The following is a 23971-nucleotide window of genomic DNA, read 5'->3' as shown; positions in this document are numbered from 1 at the left end:
CACAGAAAAATCACCTATAGCTATCATAATCAATGATAAAAAAACAACAACTGCCTGCTCTTACCTTAAGTGTTCCAGTAACTGAAATACTGTAATATCAGAAAAAGAATTAAAAGACATTGGTAAAGAGGAATAAAATTATTTCTATTCATAAAAGACAATTTTTTACAGAGAAATCTCTGAAGAATATACAATAAATGGTCATATGATCTGAAAAATTTTAAAGAAATTACAATAGAGCTACTAGAAGTAATAATTTAAATTAGCAAAGTCACAGGATACAAGGCAAGTATAGCCTCCATTGAAATTAAATATTTTTGTTCTTTGAAGAAAATGAAAAGGTTAGCCACATGTTGGGAGAAAATAATTGCAAACATATCTCTGACAAAGGTTTATAAATAGAATATATATAGAAAATGTTAAGAAGAGAAATAAACCAATTGAAATGAGAAAATATTTTAAGAGACACTTCATCCAGGAAGATATATGAATGGTCTAATGAGCACAGATGCCACCACCAAGCATCACGGAAATAGAAATAAACAGCATAATGTTAAAGTACTAAAATTTAAAAGTTGACAAAACTTAGTGTTGGTAAAGACGTAAAGGAACTGATGCTGGGACTGCAAATGTAAAACATCATTAGAAAACAGTTTGGTAGTCCTTTATGAGGTTAAATGTATATTTACTATATAACTGAGCAATATGACTCCTAGGAATTTACCCTGAAAAAAATGAATGCATTTGTCTATAAAACTTTTTGTAAATTAAGACTGCATTATTCATAATATCCAAACATTTGATACACAGAACAATATGAGGTGAATCTTAAAAAAATTCTGAGGAAAAAAAACATATCCATTTGCAAGGAATTCTACAGAAGGTAAAAATATAGTGTTAGAAAGCATATTATTTGACGCTTGGGACTGTGATTTGGGGATTTAATACAAATATAAATGATGTAATTTTATGGTATGATAGCAATATTTTACATTTTCATATGGTCACCGGTCATCATATAATTATATAGAACTGTATACCTAAAAATAGTGTAACATATTTTATGCTTTCTTTCATGTAAATTATCTAGCCTATATAATAAAAGGCTAATATGCAAATCAACCGAATGGTGGAAGGCCCGGTCACTATGATGCATACTGGCCACCAGGGGGCAGATGCTCAATGCAGGTGCTGCCCCCTGGTGGTCAGTGTGCCCTCACAGGGGGAGCATTACTCAGCCAGAAGCCAGGCTCACAGCTGGCGCTAAGGATGTCTGTCAGTTGGACATCCCACGAGGGCTCCCAGAAAGTGAGAGGGCACAGGCCAAGCTGAGAGACACCCCCCCCCAGTGCACACATTTTGTGCACCAGGCCTCTAGTATATATATATAAAAACCTGAGCAACCAAACAACCGAATGACTGGTCAACCGGTCGCTATCACGCGCACTGACCACCAGGGGGCAGACACTCAACATAGGAGCTGCCCCCTGGTGGTCAGTGCACTCCCACAGTGGGAGTGCTGCACAGCTGACTGACGGGTGCCAGATGCTGGGCTCAGGGCTGGGGAGCACAGCTGCATTGGCACGAGCCTCTCCAGCCTCCACAGCAGTGCACTACAGAGCGGTGGTGGCAGCAGGCACATCAGGGCCTGGATGAGCAGGAGCAGTGCAGCACCCAGCCCCACTACTACATCCCTCAGGGTCGCAGGTTGAGAAAGGGAGCAAGACAGGCTGCTGGACCCCACCAGTGCACACATTTGTGCACGGGACCTCAATAAAAATTGGAGAAGAATGCAGCCAAGAAAGACAGCTGGCTAGTGGTCCGAGGAACCATCCCTTTTCCAAAGAGGAACCCAAAGGAAGATTGCTTATCTCTTGCAAATCTCAAAACCATGGCTCAGTGATTCGTAAGATGATGCCACCCTGGCCAGTATTACATGAACTCAGCTACAGACTCCAGGACCCTCACATCCCTGGCTGGGGGTTCCGGAATCCCCATAGTGATTCACAGAATGATGCACATCAGCCAGAGTTGTGCCACACTGGCCAGAGTCTTACTAACACAGCTGCTGGCTCCAGGATCCCCGTAACCCAGGATGTTGACTCTGGGATGCCCGCAGTGAGCTGGAGAATGCATATCACCCTGCCCTGGGCTCTGGGACCCTGCAGTAAGTTACACTCCAGTGAGACCTCAGGTGACCCTTGCCACAGGAGCCAGGACCCTGAGCACACCTACAACAGCTTGCACAATGAATTCGGGGGTGAGTCATATAATCAGACAACCTGAAAGGAAATGCCATCCATAAGCAGTACACTAACATTCAAGACCCAACTACATCAGGAGAACCCAAATAACTCAAGTAGGGGACTTTCCTAGAAACCACCCAGCTCAGGAGATCTGAGACACTGCACCACTGTGTCCAACAAATCACCTACTTATTAAGACCAGCCCCAAAATATGAGGGCAGCATCGCAGTTTGATCTAAAAAATAGAAACAAATACAAAGGGACAGCAAAACTGGGGAGTCAAAGAAACAATTTCCAAAGGAAAGAAAGAGGAATTGACAGAAACTAAATGAAATGGAGGCAAGTAATATGTCAGAGAAAAAATTCAGAGTAATGGTTATAAGGATGCTCAAACATTGGGATGACAAATACACGCAACTCAATGAGAATTACAAGGAGCTGAATGAGAATTTCACCAACATGAATACGAATCAATAGGAAATGAACAATGACATAGATGCAATATAAAACATAGTGGAAGATTTCAAAAGTAGACCAGAAGAAGCTGAGGACTGAAACAGTGAATTAGAAGACAAGGTAGCAAAAAAGCCCAAGCAGAGCAGAAACTGGAAAAGAATTAAAAAGCAGGAGGAGAGTCTAAGGGAACTTTGAGAAAACACAAAACAAAACAACATCTGCCTAATAGAGGTACCAGAATGAGAGGAAGCTGAACAAGGAATGGAAAACTTGTATGAAGAAATAATGACAGAAAACTTCCCTGACTTTGGGAAGAAAAAAGTCACACAAGTCCAGGAAGCACACTGTTGGGAGCGACCTCAGTTGACAAAGTCCTGAGAGGGCAGGTTTCACAAAGTGGCCTGCCTGTTCCCAAGGTTAGTCATGCATCCTGCCCCCCTTAGGCTTAGAGACCCTTAAGCACAATAGTTTATTAATCACACATTCTGCCCCCTAGAGCTTAGTTAACCTTCATGCACAGTTGATTTATAAGCGTAATTGTCCTTAAGCAAGAAGCATAGCTAGATTATCTCATGGAAAGGAATTTAGGTGGCGTCGGAGGTGTATATACAGGTATAGCCATTGGAATCTTAGCCAAGATAAGGAGCTTTGTGTAAAGGTCAGTAGGAAACCTGAAACAAAGGGGTATAATTATGTTTACCACATAATAGGAATGATGTATTGTATGGAATGTAACTGACCCTGTATAAAAGTATGGTAAAAAATAAACTCGGAATTGTAAGCGGGAAGTGCTACAGTCCTCCCAATCCCATTCTGTTTTCTGTCTGTCTTTTCTCATCCTCTCCCCCCCCCCTTGCAGGTACTGTTCGACTGATGCCGGCAGGCTCCAGCAGCACACAGAGTCCCAAACAAGATAAACTCAAAAAGACAGACACCAAGACACATTGCAATTAAATAGGCAAATGTCAACAATAAAGTAAGAATCTTAAAGGCTTCCAGAGAGAGATAGAAAGTTACCTATAAGGGATCTCCCATTGGACTATCAACTGATTTATCAACAGAAACACATCATGCTAGAAGGGAATGGAATTAAATATACAAAGTGATGCAAAGCAAGGGAATGAATCCAAGAATAATCTATCCAACAAAGCTAACATTCAAAATTGAAGGTGGATCCAGGAGCTTCACAGACAAAAAAAAGCTAAGGGAGTTTACTACCACCAAGCCAGCAATATAAGAAATGCTAAAGGGACTGTTTTAAAAAGAAGAAATGGAAAGGGACAAAGGAGCACAGGCATAAAGAATAAAAATTGCAACAAATAAGTGCCTATCAATAATAACCTTAAAGATAAATGGACTAAATGCTCCATTCAAAAGACATAGAGTGGCTGAATAGATAAGAAAACATGACCCATACACACTGAGTGGCCAGATTATTATGATCTCTGAACGCATAATAATCTGGCCACTCAATGTGTGTGTGTGTGTGTGTGTGTGTGTGTGTGTGTGTGTGTATTAGAGGCCCAATGCATGAATTCGTGCATGGGTAGGGTCCGGCCAGCCTGGCCAGGGGGAGTGGACATGGGCAGTAGGCCGGCCTGCCTGCTGGTCGAACTCCTGGTCGAGGGGACAATTTGCATATTAGCCTTTTATTATATAGGATATACATTGAGTGGCCAGATTATTATGCGTTCAGAGATCATAATAATCTGGCCAGTCAGTGTATATGCTGTCTACAAGAGACCCACCTCATAACAAGGGGCTCACACAGACAGAAAGTGAAGGTATGGAAAAAAAAATTCTTCAGGCAAATGGAAATTAAAAAAAAAGCTGGGGTAGCAATACTTATATCTGACAAAATACACCTCAAAGTGGAGGCCATAATAAGAGATAGGGAAGGCCACTTCATAATACTAAAGTTATTGAATCAACAAGAAGGTAAAACTCTGGTAAACATATATGCACCCAGTGCAGGAACACCAAAATACATAAAAAAGCATCTGGAATATAGCAAGGGAGAGATCAACAGTAACACAGTCATAGTAGGGGACTTTAATACCCCATTGACATCACTGGATAAATATTCTAGAAAAAAAATCAACAAAGAAACAGCAATCCTAAATGACTCACTAGATCAGATGGACTTAATTGACATATTCAGAACATTTCACCCCAAAGCTACAGAATATACATTCTTCTCAAGTGCACATGGGACATTTTAAAAGATCAACCACATATTAGGACACAGGCTAAATCTCTACAAATTCAAGATGATTGAAATTATATCAAGTATCTTCTCAGATCACAATGACATTTAATGAGCAATCAACTACAATAAAAAAAACACAATAAAAATCAATCAAATAAATGGAGGCTAAATAGAATGCTATTCAAAATCAATAGGTTACCAAAGAGATCCAATAATAATAATAATAAAAAAAAACATTCTGGAAACTAATGAAAATGAAAACACAACAATCCAAAATTGATGTGACAGTGAAAACAGTCCTGAGAGGAAAGTTCATAGTTCTACCTAAAAAAAACAACAAAAACTAGTAATAAGTTATCTAACCCTATAACTAAAAGAACTAGAAAAAGCAACAAGAAAATCCCAGAGTAAGTAGAAGGAAGGAAATGAGAAAGATCAGAGGGGTGATAAATGACATAGAGACCAAAAATAAAAATACAAAAGAACAGTAGAACAAGAGCTGGTTCTTTGAAAGGATAAACAATATTGTTAAATTTTTAGTTAGGCTCACCAAGAAGCAAAGAGAGAGGGCCGAAATAAACAAAATCAGAAATGAAAGACGTGAAGTAACAACTGACCCCACAGACATGCAAAGGATTATAAAAAAAAAAAAAATACTAAGAACAACTCTGTTCCAACAAACTGAACAACCTAAACCAGTGGTCAGCAAACTCATTAGTCAACAGAGCCAAATATCAACAGTACGATTGAAATTTATTTTGAGAGCCAAATTTTTTTAACTTAAACTATATAGGTAGGTACATTGTTATTAACTTAATTAGGGTACTCCTTCAATCATACTGTACGTGCGTGCCCGCAAGTGGTATTTTGTGGAAGAGCCACACTCAAGGGGCCAAAGAGCCGCATGTGGCTCGGGAGCCGCGGTTTGCTGACCACTGACCTAAACTAAATGGACGTATTTCTAGAAAAATACAATCTTCCAAAACTCAATCAGGAAGAATAAGAAAAACTGAATAGGCCGATAACTACCAATGAAATTGAAGTAGTAATAATAATAATTAAAAAAAAAAAAACTTCCAGCAACCAAATGTCCTGTTCTGGATGGCTTCACAAGGAGGTTTTACCAAACATTCAAAGAACCAACCTGATCCTCCTCAGACTATTCCAAAAAAATTCAAAACAATGGAACACTTCCAAACTCTTTCTATGAAGCCAGCATTACCCTAATCCCAAAACCAGATAAAGACTCTACAAAGAAAAAGAGTAGCCCTGATAAAAAATATATGCTAAAATCCTCAACAAAATCTAGCAAATCTCTTTTATTATTACATTAGAAAGATCATACATACACCATTACCAAGTGGGATTTATTCCAGGGATGCAAGGCTGGTACAATATCTGCAAATCAATAAACATAATACATCACTTAAACAAATTGAGAGACAAAAATCACATAATCATATCAATTCATGCAGAAAAGGCATTTGACAAAATCAAATAAACTTTCCTGATAAAAACTCTCAGCAAAGTGGGAATAGAGGGATCATACCTCAACACAGTAAAAGAGCCTTATATGACAAGCCTACAGCCAACATCATACTCAATGGGCAAAAACTAAAACCATTTCCCCTAAGAACAGGAACAAGACAGGGATGACCACTTTCATCACTCCTGTTTGATATAGTACTGAAAGTGCTATCCACAGTGATCAGACAAGAAGAAGAAATAAAAGGCATCCAAATTGGAAAATAACAAGTAAAACTGTCCTTATTCGCAGATGACATGATACTGTACATAGAAAACCCTAAAGACTCCCTCAAAAAACTACTAGACTTAAAAAATGAATTCAGCAACGTAGCAGAATACAAAACTAACACCCAGAAATCTATGGCTTTTTTATTCACCAATAATAAACTCACATAAAGAGAAACTAAAAAAACAATCCCATTTACCACTTCAACAAAAAAATTAAGATTCCTAGGAATAAACTTAACCTAGGAAGTAGAGGACCTGTACTCAGAAAATTACAGAACACTGACAAAAGAGATAGAGGAAGACATAGACAAATGGACGAATATACCGTGTTCATGGATTTGTAGAATCAACATCATTAAAATGTCCATACTACCCAAAGCAATCTATAGATTCAATGCAATCTCAATTAAAATACCAATGGCTTATTTCAAAGACCTAGAACCGTGGTCGGCAAACTGCAGCTCGCGAGCCACATGCGGCTCTTTGGCCCCTTGAGTGTGGCTCTTCCACAAAATACCATGGCCTGGGCGAGTCTATTTTGAAGAAGTAGCGTTAGAAGAAGTTTAAGTTTAAAAAATTTGGCTCTCAAAAGAAATTTCAATCATTGTACTGTTGATATTTGGCTCTGTTGACTAATGAGTTTGCCAACCACTGACCTAGAACAAACCCTCCAAAAAATCATCTGGAATAAAAAAAGACTCCAAATAGCTGCAGGGATCTTGAAAAAGAAGAACAAAGTTGATGGGATCACAATACCAGATATCAAGGTATACTAGGTGTACCGGTTAATAATGGTGGATTTTGTAATCAAAGAAAACATGATAATTTCAAGAGAAACATTAAAAGTGCTTTATTGAAAGTAATGTCCATCACTAGCTACACATTTTCCCCATCTTTCAGGTAATTTGTGGGTACCGTCCCAATAGAACTTTTCTTGTTTGGGGGCAAACCATTCAGAGACCCAATTTTCTACTTCTTTGTATGTTTTGAAGTGCTGCTCAGAAAGTGTGTGTGCCACTGATCAGAACAAGTGGCAATCTGAAGGAGCAAGGTCTGGTGAATACAGTGGGTGGGTTATTACTTCCCAGGCAAGATCTTTTAACATGTCTTTAACTGGTTTTGAAGTGTGTCATGGTTCATCATCATGAAGCAAAATTACTTTGCCGTGTCTTCTGGCACATTCTGGTCGTTTCACGATCAAAGCGTGGTTCAAATTGATTATTTGTTGTTGATAGCAATCAGTATTAACGGTTTCACCTGGATTTAGAAGCTCATAACACACCACTTTCCTGATCTCGCTAAACCCAGAGCTTTGTCTTCTTTCCGAAGCAATTTGGCCTTGCAGTGGATGTTGATGGTTGACCTGGATCAACCCATGATTTTGTGCATTTGGGATTCTCAAAATAAATCCACTTTCATCACCAGTCACAATTCGATGCAAAAAAAGACTTTCTTTCATGCTGCTGAAGGAACATTTTACCGATGACTTTTGGGTTTTCCATTTGTCTTTCGTTCAGTTGATGTGGCACCCATTTTCCTTCCTTTAAATCTTTCCCATTGCTTGTAAATGATCGGAAATGGTTTGCTGAGCAATATTTAATCTTTCTGCAAGTTGTTTTTGAGTTTGACACGCATCTTCATCCAATAATGCTTGTAATTGTTGGTCTTCAAATTTTTTCGTTTAACCTGGGTGTTCTTTGTCTTTCACATCGAAATTATCACTTTTAAAGCATTTAAGCCAGCATTCATTCACAAGTATCTTGAGATAGAGCATGTTCACCATAAGCTTCCCGAAGTATACAATAACTTTTTCTTCAAAATAAAGTAATGAATTAAAACTTCCTGCAAATGCTCTTTTTTTTTGGCACAAAATTCGACATTTTTAAGAGTAAAAATATCTATGATGCTAACACCTTCAGCAAATTTGACATATGAAGTTCTGAAGCTTGGTGTCAACACAACAAAATAGCATACATATCAAATCGCATATGTATCCCAACATATCCGTAATTCCATTTATTGAAAAAAATCCATATTATTAACTGGTACACCTAGTATTAAAAAGCCACTGTTCTTAAAACTGCCTGGTACTGGCACAAGAAAAGACATATAGACCAATGGAACAGAACAAAGAACCCAGAAATCAACCCAAGCCCTTATGCTCAATTAATATTTGACAAAGGAGGCAAGAGCATACAATGGAGTCAAGACAGTCTCTTCAATAAATGGTGTTGGGAAAATTGGACAGATATATGCAAAAAATGAAACTAGACCACCAATTTATACCATACACAAAAATAAACTCAAAATGGATAAAGGACTTAAACATAAGACAGGAAACAGGCTAAGTGCCCATCAGCAGATGAGTGGATTAAAAAACTGTGGTACATTTACACAATGTAATACTAAACTGCTGTAAAAAGGGAGGAACTTCTACCATTTTCAACAGCATGGATGGACCTGGAGAGCATTATGCTAAGCGAAATAAGTCAGTTGGAGAAAGATAAATGTCACATGATCTCACTCATTTGTGAAATATAATGAACAACATAAACTGATGAACAAAAACAGATCCAGAGACAGAGGAGCATCGATCAGACCATCAAACCTCAGAGGGAAGACAGGGGAGGGTGGAGGTAAGGGGGAGAGATCTACCAAAGGACTTGTATGCATGCATATAAGCTTAACCAATGGACATAGACAACAGGGATGTGAGGGCATGAGTGAGGGTTGTGGAAGGGGCAATGGGAAGATAAGGACACATATGTAATACCTTAATCAATAAAGACCAAAAAAAAGATGGGAAACCATAAAAACCTTAGAAGAAGCTATAGGCAGAAAAATATCAGACACATTTCATAGCACTATCTTTACCAATACAGCTCCTAGGACAATGGAAACTAAGGAGAAAATAAACAAATGGGATTACATAAAAATAAACAGCTTCTGCCCAGCTAAAGAAACCATCAATAAAACAAAAACAAAGCCCACTGCATGGGAGAACATATTTGCCAATGTTATCTCTGATAAGGGTTTAATTTCCAAAATTTATAGGGAAGTCATACAGCTTAACAAAAGGAAGATAAGAAATCCAATAAAAAAATGGGCAAAGGACCTAAATAGATACTTTGTGAAAGAAGACATACAGAAGGCTGAGAAACATATGAAAACATGCTCAAAGTTACTAATCATCTGAGAGATGCAAATCAAAACAACAATGAGATACCATCTCACACCTGTCAGAATGGCTATCATCAACAAATCAACAAACTACAAGTGCTGGCGAGGATGCGGAGAAAAAGGAACCCTCTTGCACTGCTGGTGGGAATGCAGACTGGTACAGCCACTGTGGAAAACAGTATAGAGTTTCCTCAAAAAAATTAAAAATGAAACTTCCATTTGACCCAGTAATCCCACTTCTAGAAATATATCCCAAGAAAACAGAAACACCAATCAGAAAGGATATATGCACCCCTACGTTCAAAGCAGCACAGTTTACAATAGCTAAGATTTGGAAACAGCCTAAGTGCCCATCAGCAGATGAGTGGATTAGAAAACTGTGGTACATCTACACAATGGAATACTATGCTGCGGTAAAAAAGAAGGAATTCTTACCATTTGCAACAGCATGGATGGACCTGCAGAACATAATACTAAGCGAAATAAGGCAATTAGAGAAAGATAAATATCACATGATCTCACTCATTTGTGGAATATAATGAACAACATAAACTGATGGACAAAAATAGAACCAGAGACATGGAAGCATCAAACAGACTGTCCAACCTATGAGGGAAGGCAGGGGGTTAGAGGGTAAGAGATAAACCAAAGGACTTGTATGCATGCATATGAGTACAACCAATGGACACAGACAGTAGGGGGATGAGGGCATGTGCTGGGGTGTGGGAGCAACTGGGGACAAGTCAATGGAGGAAAAGGAGACATATGTAAGACTTTCAACAATTCTATATAATTAAAGCCTAATACGCAAATCGACTGAGCAATGGAACGACCAGCGGAACAACAGTCGCTATGACATGCACTGACCCCAGGGAGTAGATGCTCAATGCAGGAGCTGCCTGCAGCCTGCAGGCCCCAGGCTGGCAAAGGTGGGTGCCAGTGCAGGCCCCCCAATCTCCCTGCTGGTCACCCACAGATGGGGGCGACCTGTATCAGGGGCGGGGGCATGGCTGGTGAGTGGGTGGTGCCAGGCTGGCCAAGGTGGGTGCCAACTGGGACCTCCCCAATCACCCCAAAGATCAGTCCTGATCACCATCCTGGTCCAGGGACCCTACTTGGGCACATATTTTGTGCACCAGGCCTCTAGAAAGAATTAAAAAGTAAGAAATATTGTCTGTTAGTTTTCAACATTTAGAGTTAACTTCCAAGCTCTTTTTATGAAGCCAGCATTACCCTAATCCCAAAAGCAGATAAAGTCCCTACAATGAAAGAATTACGGGCCAGTATTCCTGATGAATATAGATGGTAAAATCCTCAACAAAATATTAGCAAATCGCTTTTAGCAATACATTAAAAAGATCATACATCATGACCAAGTGGGATTTATTCCAGGAATGCAAGGCTGGTACAATATCCGCAAAACAATAAACATGATATATCACATAAACAAATTGAAAGACAAAAATGACATGACCATATCAATTGATGCAGAAAAATCTGACACCCTTTCTTGATAAAAACTGTCAGCAAAGTGAGAATAGAGGGATCATACTTCAATATAATAAACACCCTATATGACAAACCTACATCCAACATCACACACAATGGGCAAAAACTACAATCATTTCACCTAAGAACAGGAAGAAGATAGGGATGCCCACTCTCACCACTCCTGTCCCACACAGTACTAGAAGTGCTAGCCATAGCAATCAGATAAGAAGAAGAAATAAAAGATATCCAAAATGGAAAATAAGAAGTAAAACTTTCATTATTCCCTGATGACAGGATATTGTACATGGAAAACTGTAAAGCAAGCATGTCAAACCCAAAGGCTAACGCAGGCCAAACAAACAAGGTTTAAGTTTATCTGAGCCACAGAAATACAAAACCTTCAATTTTCATAGAAACATGTTTATTTTGATAAAGACATGCTGAATACAAAGGGCTGAAATAAATGACTAATCGTTAACATAAAATAATAGAACATTTTAATAAAAATTAATATTTTTTCTTGAACAGTAACTTACCAGACACTGAATAACTGCACAAATTAATAAGCATAACACAAATAAACCTATTTTTCTTGTTCTCTGAAAGTGAAATATTACCTGTTGCACACACCAAACAAGTCAATCCAAGACTAATGACGTGACAATCGGCTGCTAAAATATTCACTGCTAGTATTAGTGGAAAGAAATGGTGCACCTCCATGTAAGGTGTGTAAGAGAAATGAATGCAACACAATTATGCTAATCAAGTCATTAGCAAACATTGTATTTCTTTATTAATAATTATGTATAACAGTATTGTAAAAATTAAGTGACGAAATTTTTATTAAAAAATTTCTTACATACTGTTATATTGGCTGGGCCATAAAAATATTTGTTGTGGGCTGCATGTGGCCCACGGGTCATGAGTTTGACATGCTTGCCATAAAGACTCCATCAAAAACTACTAGAACTAATAAATGAATTTGGCAACATAGCAGGATACAAAATTAACACCCAGAAATCAATGGCATTTTTATACACTAATAATAAACTCACAGTAAGAGAATCTAAAAAAAAAATCCCATTTACTATTGCAGCAAAAAAATTAAGATACCTAGGCATAAAGTTAATTAAGGAGGTAAAAGGCTTGTAACTCAGAAAACTACAGGACATTGAAAAAAGAGATAGAGGAAGACATAAACAAGTGGACGAATATATCATGTTCATGGATTGGTAGAATCAACATAATTAAATTGTCCATACTACCCAAAGTTTTTAAATCGACTACTCATAAAGGAGAATTCCTTATTGGTGGGAATTTCACTGTAAGGTGTCTCAAGGAGAGAAGGGGAACACACAGATATTAGGAGACTATAATCTTTATATCCCAACTGCATATTGTACTGCAGTGTAAGATCAAATTTACCTTGAGGTCTTATCAAGTGGCAATGGTCAAAAAGCCAAACTGTTAAAAATTTAATAATTATAACTACTATTTCCCCAAGTGTCAGTGAGCCTACAGGGTTGAGATAACCTTGAAAGATAAATAATGTAAGGTTAGAAGAAAAATAACTTTGGTTTACAAGCCTGTCGATCAATTTGGCAACTGTGTAAAAAGCTTTCAGTGTGGTTACGGCACCTAAAACTTATCAAGATCAAGGGAATTAATTACTTTCAGTTCAAATACTTGTAATCCTTTAGAATATACAGTTTTAGGAACTCACTAACTGAATTTTATGATTCAGAACCCAGTCTTCTAATTTAACAATCTCATTGCCTTTTATTACTATGTACATCAAGGGTAGCATCTTTTTATACAAAATTTTGATATAACTAAACTTAATAGGAAGTTCAACATATTTATATTATGCTTATTTTAGTATATGGTATATAAAGATCTTATAAAATAACTGCTTACAAACAAATCTCTTGCAAATAGCAACCATTGTTAATTAGGAGACATTTATATTTCTTGTTTTTCTCTCTGCTTATAGAATTCTGAATACATGTCCAAAATCATTTTATCATGGTCTGTATATCAATCAGTCAAAATAGTTGTGATATGATTTAAAATTTTTATTCTTTGAACTAAATCAACATATATTTGAATGAAAGTACTATATGGTTTTAAAAGAAACAGGACTGAAAGCTTTATATTTCTAAAGCTGAGACTAGATGTGTGGGGCCTTGAATTACTTAAATAGTGTAATTTATTGCAGTAGAAATATACTTAAATCTTTTTTTAAACCTCGCTGGATATAGACATGAATTTTTTTAAACTTAAAATGTTGCAGCAGGCCCAGTCGCTGTAACTCAGTGGTTGAACATTGTTCTGTGCACCAAGAGGTCACAGGTTTGATTCCCAGTCAGAGCACAGGCTCAAGTTGTGGGCTAGATCCCTGGTAGAGTGCATGAAGGAGGCAGCTGAATGATGTTTCTCTCTCATAGATATTTCTTTCTCTCTCTCTGCCTCTCCCTTCCTCACTCACTAAAATCAATTCAAATACTTTTAAAAATAGCATTCTTGCCATAGCCGGTTTGGCTCAATGGATAGAGCATCAGCCTGCAGACTGAAGGGTCCTGGGTTCGATTCTGGTCAAGGGCACATGCCCGGTTTGTGGGCTCAATCCCCAGTAGAGGGCAGGCAGGAGGCAGCCAATCAATGATTCTCTCTCATTGATGTTTCTATGTCTCTTCATCTCCCTTTCTATCTGAAATCAATAAAAATATATTTTTAAAAAATAGCATTCGTTGTTAATATGTGCTGTACACTTCTCCCTACTCAGGTAAAAGAACTCACTTTCTCCAAGGAAAGTAAACTACAAGCTTCCCTATTATGGTTCATCTCCTCAGTCAAAACTGTATTCAAATAACACTCATGTAAATTCTGCCCCAAAGTGCCTTTCCATTTCAGGACATACATTCCTAGGGATCTGTCCCTATTTTTATGGGGTAATGCTGCTCTCAGAAGAATATCACATGTCAATGAACTCAACTCAGTGTGTATGAGTAGAAAATCTAGTATTTTAAAATGGCATTCATGTAATTTTACATATACAGTTATCCACTGTGTCAAAATAGGTCTGTTTGCACAGAAGAGATAACTTGCTAAGTGATTTAACCAGCCTCACTTAAGGGAAATAATTTGATGACATTCCTCCCAAGAAGACATACAAATGGCCAACAGATATATGAAAAGATGCTCAACTTCACCAGCTATTAGGGAAATGCAAATCAAAACTACAATTAGATATCACCTTATACCTGTTAGAATGGCTATCATTAATAAGACAAGTAATAAGTGCTGGAGAGGTCCTAGAGAAAAAAAAAAAAGATAATTTCTTGTTTTGGGAATGGAAACTGGTAAAGCCACTATGGAAAATAGAATAGAGAGGTTCCTCGAAAAATAAGAATAGAGTTACCATATGACCCAGAGACACCTCTTTTTGTGGTATATCTATACAATGGAATACTACACAGTTGTAAAAAAGAAAGAATAGATACAGAGACATAGAACAGACTGAAATCTCAGAGGGATAGTAGGTAGTGGGGGGGGGAGGGGGGAAAGATAAACCAATGACTCATATGCATATATGCATATCCTATAGACACAGACAATAGGGTGGTGAAGGCCTGGGGTGGTGTGTGGGGTGAAAGGGGATATATGTAATACTTTCAACAATAAAGATTTTAAAAAATATATGCATTTTTAAAAAAATGTATATTTTTGAAAGTATTATGTGTTCCCTTTTTTTCCCTATTGACCATTTTCCATCAAGATAATAAACATTTATAGGGCTATCCAAGACTATAAATTAATACAATACTTTGGAAAGCCATTTGATATTATCAAGAGCTTTAAATTCCTTCATTTCCTTTGATCACACAATTTTATCTTTAGAAATCTATAGTAAGGCAATTATGCTGAACACAGAAAAAAATCTGAATTTACAATTATCATGCCCATATGCAGCATTATAATACCAAGAAATAGGGAGCATTATATTCTAAAAAGAAAATGCTAAAGCAATTGGATGCAGCATTACATTAGAATGATCATACACCATGACCAAGTGGGATTTATTCCAGGGATGCAAGGTTGGTACAATATCTGTAAATCAATAAACATGATATATAACATAAACAAATTAAGAGACAAAAATCACATAATCACATCAATTGATGCAAAAAAGGCATTTGACAAAATCCAACACCCTTTCCTGATAAAAACTCTCAGCAAAGTGGGAATAGAGTGATCATACCTCAATGTAATAAAAGAGCCTTATCTGACAAACTTACAGCCAACATCGTACTCAATGGGCAAAAACTAAAACCATTTCCCCTAAGTACAGGAACAAGACAGGGATGCCCCCTTTCACTACTCCTGTCTGACATAGTACTGGAAGTGCTAGCCATAGCAATTAGATAAGAAGAAGAAATTAAAGGTATCAAAATTGGAAAAGAAGATGTAAAACTGTCATTATTTGCAGATGACATGATACTGTACATAGAAAAACCTAAAGACTCTATCAAAAAAACTGCTAGAACTAATAAGTGAATTCAGTAATGTAGCAGGATACAAAATTAACACCCAGAAATATATGGCTTTTTATACACCAATAATGAGCTCACATAAAGAGAAACTTAAAAAAAAAATCCCATGTACCATTGCAAAAAAAAAATATTAAGATACCTAGAAATAAACTTAAGGAGGTAAATGCTTGTACTCAGAAAACTACAGGACATTGAAAAAAGAGATAGAGGAAGACATAAACAAATGGACGAATATATCATGTTTATGGATTGGTAGAATCGACATCATTAAAATGTCCATACTACTCAAATCAATCTATAGATCCAACACAATCCCCATTAAAATACCAATGCATACTTCAAAGACCTAGAACAAACTCTCCAAAAATTCATCTGGAATAATAATAATAATAATAAAAGACCCTGAATAGCTGCAGCAATCTTGAGAAAGAAGAACAAAGTTGGAGGAATCACAATACCAGATATCAAGCTATACTACAAAACCACTGTTCTCAAAACTGCCTGGTACTGGCACAAGAATAGACACATAGACCAATGGAACATAACAGAGAACTCAGAGATCAGCCCAAACCATTATGCTCAATTAATATTTGACAAAGGAGGCAGGAGCATACAATGGAGTCAAGACAGTCTCTTCAATAAATGGTGTTGGGAAAATTGAACAGATACATGCAAAAAAAAAAATGAAATTAGACCACCAACTTAGACCACACACAAAAATAAACTCAAAATGGATAAAGGACTTAAATGTAAGACAGGAAATCATAAAAATCCTAAAAGAAGCCAAAGGCAGCAAAATAGCAGACACTTGTCACTTTGGTCATAGCAATATCTTTACTGATACAGCTCCTAGGGCAATGGGAACAAAGGAGAAAATAAACAAATGGGACTACATCAAAATAAAAAGCTTCTGCACAGCAAAGGAGACCATCAATAAAACAAGAAAGCCCACTGTATGGGAGAACATATTTGCCAATGTTATCTCCGATAAGGGTTTAATCTCCAACATTTATAGGGAACTCATACAGCTTAACAAAAGGAAGATAAGCAAGCCAATCAAAAAATGGGCAAAGCACCTAAATAGACACTTTTCGAAAGAGGACATACAGAAGGCTGAGAGACATATGAAAACAGGCTCAAAGTCACTAATCATCTGAGAGATGCAAATCAAAACAACATGATCTCACTCATTTGTGGAATATAATGAACAACATAAACTGATGAACAAAAATAGAACCAGAGTCATAAAAGCATCGAACGGAGTGTGGAACCTATGAGGGAAGGCAGGGGGTGAGGGGCTAAGAGATCAACCAAAGGACTTGTATGCATGCATATGAGCATAACCAATGGACACAGATGGCTGGGGGTGGGGGCAGAGCGAGGGCATGTGCTGGGGGTGGGGGCGGCCAGATAGAGGTCAATGGGGAAAAAAAGGAGACTTATGTAATACTTTAAAAAATAAAGAATTTAAATAAAAAAGAATGCTAAAGCAAATTATAACCTGGTAAAGCATATTTATCAAACCTTTACAGTAATTAAATGCATAAAATCATATGAAATAAAAAAGCAGAAAGCTAAATTATATATATGAGTCAATCAAATTATGTAGGAAGAAAAGAAATGCATGTGTGAAAGTTTGAAGAAATAACACTAAAATGTTAACAGGCATTGTCTAGGGGCAATGATATAATAATTTTCTATATTTTTTAAATGTTCTACAATACGTACATACCTAATGAGAAATTTTAACTTTTATTATTTATTTTACAAACAGGTTATTAGTTTAAAAGTGCATCTGTATGGTGAATACTAAAACCATATACAAAATATGTTTGCCTATGGACAAATATTAGGAAAAACACAAAAATATAAACAGTTGTTGATTTATATCTGAGGACCAGAGTGATTTTTATTTCTGTACGGAACTCACAGTATTTTTTGTGACCCCTTTCCCCTACACACACACACATAATGAGATAATGTTGGTGTGGTTTTGAAGATGGCTGAATGCTCCCTCTGCTCTGAAGAGATGGGTCCTGTAGGGGAAAGGGGGCCACTTGATAACCTGACAAGCTCAGGGAAGGCCTACATGATATGGCCTTGCAAACTCAGAGACCTAAAGCAACCACAAAGGATGGTCTAAAAGTAAACTTTTTAATTAAAAAGCAGTCTATGATGGGTAGTAATGTGCTAGGCTGGTATATTCTGTGACAAGGATCAACTTTGATCTTAACTGAGCCTACTACTATTATCTTTTTGCATTTAAGATAACATACTTTTGGAATGTGGGGATAACTTGTAATTTCCCTTTTTCTGGACCCCTCAAGGCACAACCAACTTGACAGGGCACCAGAGCTGAGACCACAGATTCCCTCATTGTTATTGTTATGTTAATTATTGACTGTTAACTAAGGATATAAAAGAAGCATGTGGCCCTAACTGGTTTGGCTCAGTGGATAGAGCGTCGGCCTGCGGACTGAAGGGTCCCAGGTTCGATTCCGGTCAAGGGCATGTACCTGGGTTGCGGGCACATCCCCAGTAGGGGGCGTGCAGGAGGCAGCTGATCGATGTCTCTCTAATCGATGTTTCTAACTTTCTATCCCTCTCTCCTCCTCTCTGTAAAAAAATCAATAAAATATATTTAAAAAAGTGAAAAAAAAAAAAGAAGCATGTGTCTATCATTTTACTTTTTATCCAACCCCAGAGGTTTCCCGCTTTGCTGTCTCCCAGCTCCCTAATCTATTACCAATCTATGAAGAATTTACTTGGTGTTTAGTGCAGCAAGGGGGCACCACACAGCCTCGGCAAGGAGGAACTGTGGGGCTCAGACTGCAGCCCCAGGTACAGCCAGCCTTGGTGCCTCCGACTGTGTTAATTTGGTTGCTGTTAATACTGCTATCTGAGCCAAAGTGGTGATGCAACCTGAGGGAAGTTTTACAGTCCCTAAATCAACACTTACACGAAATGACAGTAAGCATATCGCACCCCGGTGGGGTGCCCTGCCGGAAGGGATTACCAGTGAACTTGAAGGTGTAACCAATAGTACCCTCGCTGCTATCACAAGCCAGTTAAGCTGCCTAAACAAACGTGATGAAGACATATTTGGTGAGTTTTTTAATGAGGTTAACAACTTTTACATCAGAGCAAATTCTCTTCCAGACAGAATTGATGGCCTTGCTTACCCAGCTTGACTCAACAGTGGAAGAGGTGTCATTACAGGATATAAACATGAAAAAAGCTTTCAGAAGTTCTACAGCTCGGGACCAGCTGGCGGTTTCGAAGAGCGCCATTCCTAACCCTTTTGCCGTCATCTACAACCAGAGTGATAAACCACCTCCTCTGAAAATTCTGACATGGTACAGCGATGATTAAAAGGACGGGGTGAAATTTTATACTGTTCCTTCCTATTTCTTTGACCTCTGGAAAGAAAAAATGCTAAAGGACACAGAAGACAAAAGAAAAAAGAAAAGGCACCGAAGTAAACAAAAGCATATACATGGGTGAAAAAGCTTGGAAAAGCCAGAAACAGGCGCCAGGAGTGGAATATGATGGCGTACTAGTATGACAAAGAGCTCAGACCTGACAACAGGTTGTCTCGGAGTGTGTACCACGGAGCGTCTTCTGGGGAATCCCTGTCCCCAGATACTGGCATTGGATGTCACAGATTCATCTTATCCAGCCACTCCCAACCATTCTCTGCACCCACAGCCTGTAGCTGGCCCTGGGCAAGAGTACTCAACCCTCCCCACTCTGCCTCCGCAAGGAACATGGACCTGAACAGACCTCAGCACTCACTTTCGCCACCCCCACCACAGGCCACAGAGGGGTCCCAGTCCTCAGTACCCAGGGCTCCAGCTGGGATGCTCCCAGCCCAGATCATAGAATATTATAACCCCTCGGCACCGCCTCCTCCCCAACACCAGCCATGATCCCTTTAGCACAAACTGTTTTCCATCATCTCTCTCCAGATTCCCATGCAGCCTTCCTTCCCAGTAGCAGATGGGTCCTCCTACCCAGCGCCTCCTCACCAGCCCTCCACTGGGCTGGTAGTCACAGCCCCGCCTTCTTAGGGGGACCCCTACCTCCCCGACCCAGCCCTCCTGGCGTGGCTCTTCTCTCTCATCCTCCCCCGTGGATGGCCCTCCAGTAGCTGAGACAAAGCGACAAGAAACTGTACAAGCACCCATAAGCGATATTCTCAGTGATCTTCTTGAGGCTATTCAAATAGGAATTCAGCTGGAAAAAGAGTACAAGAGCCTTGTGAGCATGAGGGCAGGGTGTGAGTGGGGTGGGGGTGGGGATGACATGGCCATGATCCTGTCCAGACACGTTGCCATGGAGTACAGCGATTATGACAACAGTGATTCTGACGAGGACTGAGCAGAGTGGCTGAGTGTGGGCTGTGGGTATGAAGAGACCTGCATCTTTCACTTCCCCGGGAGCCTGGGCCTAAGTGAGCTCTTCTGAGTGCTCCTGATGGAACCTCACTCCATTTGGTCTGAACTTTAAAAGCCTAAGTGTAAGTGTTGAGAGCTCTTTGCTTTTCTCTGTGGTCTGTGGTGGGGGTGGCGAAGGTGAGTGTTGTGGCCAGATTAGGGATCCCTCACAGGAGCCTTCACTCTATCATAACTGCTTGTCTATGATAAACACCCCAGGCTTTGATTATAAATAGGACTGCACACAAAAAATATGACACTTTATTTACTAAGGAATTCGCACCAAGACCCAGCATACAAAAAAGTTGGCAGGTACTAGTGACGCTCAGACATGGCAAAGGAATCTTTAGCTAAAGAGCTGTTTGGGTTGATGGTATGAATGTAAGGACTGTAGCAAATAGAGTTGTGTTAATGAGTTCACCGGAGGAAATCAGCCACCCTCTGCCCCCCAAAGAATGTCTGTGTGTCCCTGAGTAGACATCTGCTTGGTTTGTACCCATTATAGGAAGCCTGTACTTTGGGTTTTAGTCACAAAGATTTTGAAACTCTGAAAAGCCTCATGTCTGAATCCCCTTTCCAAGACCATGCTTCTGCCAGGTTGTCGAGTCTTTACAGCTGTACTAGCTGTTTCCGCACATGCTTCTTGAGTTTATCAGAGCTAGTCACCATTTAGCTACCCTATAATTTTATTCAATATAATAGTTGTTAATGAACTTTTAATTTCCTGTTTTTTTTTCAATGTAGAGTCCTAGTCTCTTGAAATTATTTTTGGGACTTTTATCATTTTTAGTCTTATTTTGTCTTTGTAACAATGTTTTGTGTTTATTACAGTATTTTGTAGGGTTTTTTGGTATGCCGGCACTTTGGATTAGGAGTTACATTTGTTTCTCATGTCCCTTCTGTTTTCAGGATGGAGAGGACACATAAAGCTACTATCTACTTAAGGATTTCTTCTGTTTATAGCTTATTACCATGAAATCAGTGGCAGTTTACTCATAAATATTCATAAGTCTATTAGTTATTAGTTGCCTTCCTGTAGTTTAATCAACAAGTTATTTTCCACTTGATTTTGTGACTAGTGAAAAAGCCTTTGCCCTGAGGTGTAACCTTTCAAAGAATGGAAAAGGAATAAAAATCAATTTAGATTATTTTGCAGTATTTTTCTCAGCAAATTTGATTCTAACATTTAAACTTAGACTTTTTCTAATATGGTATTACATAAAAAGGGAAAAGGCAATATTTTGAACTTTCAGTTTTCATTTTCAAAGAGTATTTACCAAAACAATGGAGAACATTTAAAAGCGTATTTCATACCTATGAATTTTACATTTTAAAGTACTTATATATTATTATAAGGTTATTTTAAATTGTCCCTTCTCCTACAAGCTTTCTTTCATATGACAGAGGGGATGAGAAGATCACTCGTTAGCAATACAAACATGATATGGTTGATTTCCTATTATTAGTCCAAAACCAAACCGTAAGAATTGGTGCCCTTACATTTTTCTTTAGTGAAAGTATACTGTTAGAGAATTAACATCTTCATTTCAGTAAATTTTTAGAATATCAGAATCTTTTCTAAGCATCAAGTGGCTAGGTTGTGAACGTTTTGTAATAATTTGCAACTGAAATACATGATACATTTTCATCTATTAAACACTAGTTGGACTATCAGCCAGAGTAACAATTACTTTTTGTTTTCTATTCAGAGTATCTGTCATCCTACAGTATTACCAACACTATTGTAAATTAAATTTAAAGTGGTATTAAATAACTCCTGTTAAACAATTTTTATCTGTTTGTATATCTTACTATAAATTATGTACAAGTAACATCCAAATAAAATTAGCTTTAACCCTAAAAAATAAATAAAATAAAGGATATAGAAAAATATTTATCAATCATTGAAGTACTCAGATAATATTCCTTTAATGTACCTTTTCAGATGAATCTATTAAGACTATTAGATTAGCTTTATCCAATCAAGATATGACTGAGGATACTTAGGTAAAAGGACGAATGGTGAGTATTTTATATTTTCAATTATAGAACTAAGATTAATAAGTAGACAAACATGGAAGATAAGCACATAAACATATGTTCTGACAAAGTAGACATAACATCTAAAAGTGGGAATAAATAGGAGAAATAAAAATGGATAAATCTCATTGAGTGTTACATAAGTAATAAGCAGGAGTCAAAGGATCTTATTTAAAGACTAGAAGCCCGATGCACAAAATTCATGCAAGAGTAGGCCTTCCTTCCCCCGGCTGCAGGTACCAGCTTCCCTCTGGCACCCGAGACCCAGGCTTCCCTCAGGCCCCGGCTTCATCCAGAAGGACGTCCGGAATGACATCTAGTCTAATTAGCATATTACCCTTTTATTATTATAGACTAGATGCTCAGTGCACAAAATTCATGCATGGGTGGAGTTCCTAAGCCTGGCAGGCAATCAGGGCTGATCAGGGCAAGGACGATCGGGGCCTGAAGGCCTCTGCGGGGTTGGAAGAGGAGGTGATGGTCACCGGGCCAGGTGCGGAAGGAACAGACGCCAGATGCCGATGCTACCCTTGGTGCACCACCACCCCATAGTTCCCCACCTCCCCCACTCCTCCTTCCCTCGGTGCTGCACCACCACCAGGGGCATGCTGGCCAGGGGAGGGAAGGAGGAGGGGCTGGGGAAGGTTTCAACCCCCAGTTTGGAATGTGCAGGAGGCAGCCAATCAATGATTCTCTATCATCATTGATGTCTCTATCTCTATTTCCCTCTCCAAAATCAAATATATATTAAAATGCAAGGTTTTTAGAGGAAGAAAGGTAGGGCAAGGGAGCTATTGACAGGGGGGCATTTGAGATCTTGCTCACATTTCAGAAAGGATAACATAAGGTGGTCCTCAGGGGGTGATAGGTGAGGAGTGGCAGTGGGTGGAACAGGGCACTGCGGGCTGCGGAACGGGCTGTAATGACTGGGAATGTCTGTGACAGTGACACTGAGCATGTGTTAGGGCCATCGCTGGGATCATTCATCCCCAAGGTGTTTTGATTCCAGACAGGAGGAGAAACACGAAGATCAGCAGGCCTTTCTTAGCCTAGAAGGTGAAGCCGGTGGCAGGAGTGGGCTGTCCTGCTTCCCTACAAATGTAAACACACAGAGTAACTGTACATGGACGTCAGTCAGCAGCCAAATCAATGCCCAGCCAGCCCTGGTGGCTGTATCCTGTCACTCTGTGGCTGTGCTGCAGCGCTATTGGCCAGGGAGGCCAAAGCCACACCCCCAAACGCACTTACTATATGAAGGGGCCGGCAGGAAGTCAGAAGTTGGAAGTGGGAGCTGAGGTGGCTGGCAGCACTGCATCTGCCATGGAGCTGGATGGGGAGCAGCTGTTGGTGAGACCAGTTTTGGAGTCAGAGGGGCTGCACTTCCTGCACATCACCGGTGAGTCTGTAAGCTGGTGGTGTACCATTCAGGCCCGGCATAGCCTGGGGAGGCCTTTCCCTCCTGGAGTTGTTCTTTCCAGGGTGGTGGCATTGCCTGCTTTTTATTAATTAATTTATTTATTTGTTTGTTTGTTTGTTTGTTTATTTATTCTTATTGGAAAGCAAGCTCTGGGCTTGTGGTTCCTGGGATCCCTGGGCCATAGCATG

General features: G+C 38.9%; 1 pseudogene across 1 annotated transcript; it reads left to right on the top strand.

Annotated features, from left to right (window-relative positions):
- The first annotated feature begins 18805 nt into the window (after positions 1-18805).
- LOC308240203 (actin-binding protein WASF3-like) lies at positions 18806-20270 on the top strand (annotated as a pseudogene). Its single transcript has one exon. The product of its transcript is annotated as an actin-binding protein WASF3-like (transcript).
- The last annotated feature ends 3701 nt before the right edge of the window (positions 20271-23971 follow it).

Source organism: Plecotus auritus (genome assembly GCF_963455305.1).
Source record: "Plecotus auritus genome assembly, chromosome: X".
NCBI lineage: Eukaryota > Metazoa > Chordata > Mammalia > Chiroptera > Vespertilionidae > Plecotus > Plecotus auritus.
Note: the sequence above shows the minus strand (reverse complement) of the source record. Positions and strands in the feature narration are given on the sequence as shown.